The 2,502-nt window shown below is 46.3% G+C and overlaps 1 non-coding gene across 1 annotated transcript; it reads right to left on the reverse strand.

The window, feature by feature from the left end:
* Positions 1–242: 242 nt before the first annotated feature.
* On the reverse strand, positions 243–314 carry TRNAC-GCA (transfer RNA cysteine (anticodon GCA)). The gene has a single exon. It is a non-coding gene; the product is annotated as a tRNA-Cys (tRNA).
* Between the last annotated feature and the right edge of the window lie 2,188 nt (positions 315–2,502).

The following is a 2,502-nucleotide window of genomic DNA, read 5'->3' on the forward strand; positions in this document are numbered from 1 at the left end:
CTTATCTCCGTAGTGCTTTGCTTTCTTAACACTAAAGAAATGAAGCGCAGGGGCTAAAAAACTGACGTTCCAGTTAAGTCGACGTTAAATTACAAAACTATGAATATCTGACCAGTTGTGGCAAAATATGACCAGAAAAGCGGATATTTCTTGGAGAGGCCGATTGAAACATCTAAACTAATATTTAAATTCAGGTGTTTTTGTTGATGCGAGGAACAATTGGAAGTTTCTTAAAAAATTGAAGGGGACACCCGGATTTGAACCAGGGACCTCTTGATCTGCAGTCAAATGCTCTACCACTGAGCTATATCCCCACATGCTCAGAAGGCTTACCTCTGTCATTCATAACTATTGCCAGGATTGGCTTTAGTGCTCGTGTCTAGAGTGAGTATGTTAGCAGCCCCCCCCCCATGACTTCCTTCTCTGAATTCCCTCACTTATTATCCTTTAACAGTGACCCTCAAGTCTCCATAACCACTCTCCCACGTGCATTTCTTTTGTTTTATAGAGCTGCTACTCAGACCAGTGTAGGGTGTTGAAGAGCTTTACATCACACAGAGACAATGAACACAGGTGTATAAATAGGTGTATATGACATGTTACATAAGAAAGAGGACTACAAGGTATAGGAGTCCCGTGCCATTCAAACTGGGTTTAGTTTAAGAGTGCTTGATGTGGAGAAGCACAAACTCAGGGGCAGATTTACAAGCCCGTTGCGCCTCTTTTACGCCCCCGTTGTGTCACTTTTGTGACGCAGTGGCGGCGCAAAAGATGCGTCATGGTGCGGGGTATTTACAACGTGACGCATTTCCGAGATGGGGGGTGTTCCGGCACAGGGACGCCTCTTAAAAGTGGCTGAGTGAAATCTACAAGATTTCACTCTGTCACTTTTAGGCCAATGCTGCGTCAAAACCCTGCGCCTGCTTGAAGCAGGTGTAAGGCTTGACGCAGCATCGGAAGAATAGGCCCCCCAGAGCATTGCTGGAGCTGCGTCGCGCTTGCGATGCAACTCCAGAAATGCGCCGCCTTTACGGCACAGATGCGTGACGCATCTGTGCCGATTTTGCCCCATGGTGCGCCGCATTGTAAATGCGGCGCATCATGGGTTGCGCCGCTGCGGCGCACAATTACTGGCGCATCCCTGCTAATTTGTAGGGATGCGCCAGTAATTGTAAATCTGCGCCTCAGTATTTAAAATGGGCCAACATGGTTGGGGGTTGTCTTTTCTAATAAGAATTGATTTCTACCCAAATGAGCCCAATTTGCAACATTAGGATAATTAAAAACTGGTGGAGCGGTCAGCACTTTAACCGACACCTCGCAGTTTCCATGCAGCTCTTTGGTGACAGTTAATAACTCACTGTTCTATATTAGGATTTTAATTTATAAATTGCAAGTAATAAAAGGATCTCTCCAACAAAAGCAGTAACCCACTGAACTATTTACATTATATGCGCGTCTGTGATCTGCATGGTGCACGTGCGTTGCAGCCGGCATATTAACCGTCTGTGCTACTTTATGAGTCAAATCACAATTCACAGGTGTAAACATTATCTTGTACCTAGATGCCAAGGTTGTACATAGCTTGAAGTGAGATCACTTAATACTGGCACCAAGTGAGCAGCTGTTAACTTCGCTATCTCAACAAGCATTTCATTATAGGAATAAAAGCAATAACCATGACTGAGAGCACTGACTGCTGGCAATAAATTATGCAAACTTTGATCACAAGTGTCTTGTCAATCAATTTTTAATAAACAGTGATCCCAATAATAATAATAATATAATAATAATAATGTTTAATTTTTTTTAATAAAGCATTGCAAGATGGAATGTCTAGCAGTGTTCTTATCTGTCTTCTGTGGTTGGCCTTCCCACTTTCCTTAGACGCAGGCATGGGGAGCCGGGAAGACAGTCAGGCAGGCCACACAGGGGAGTGTGGCTGCACTTTCCCTCCCTGCTTGTGACCTCGGGGACCAGGGGTGGGGTCCTGGGTCTCTTCCCACAATCGCAGGGGGGCGTGGTGGCGCTCCCTCAATAGATCTTCGATCCGGGTCCCAGCAGCGGATCCTCCGCAATGGCGGATGAGCGTCGCCCCGCAGGCTCAGAGTCAGCAGCTGATATATAAAATTGTATTTTATTATTGTTTTATTTTTCAGCTGCTGGCTGAGCCAGCATTTGTAGGGAGGGGCTGGGTGTGGGCCATGGGAGGGAGGAGGTATGGAGTGATATGTGCACTCCTAATGGCGCATGTCTGTTTCGCTAGCCATCTTAGGCTGGCCAAACAGACATGCACAGTTATGTTTCTCCAAACCAGCTGTATTACACAGCCAGGTTGTAGAAACAGCACAGACCCCCTGTGCCTGAGCGAGCGTTTTACTAGCACACTTAGGCCAATCCCTGTGTTGCTTTCATGCTTAGGAATAAAATGAGAGCAGCGCAGGGATTGCACAGGGAGTCTCTAATGCTGTCCCAGTGTCTGCTAGGACCAGGAAGCAGAGG

The sequence above is a fragment of the Lissotriton vulgaris genome, chromosome 1_1, assembly GCF_964263255.1.
Source record: "Lissotriton vulgaris chromosome 1_1, aLisVul1.2, whole genome shotgun sequence".
In the NCBI taxonomy this organism is placed as follows: domain Eukaryota; kingdom Metazoa; phylum Chordata; class Amphibia; order Caudata; family Salamandridae; genus Lissotriton; species Lissotriton vulgaris.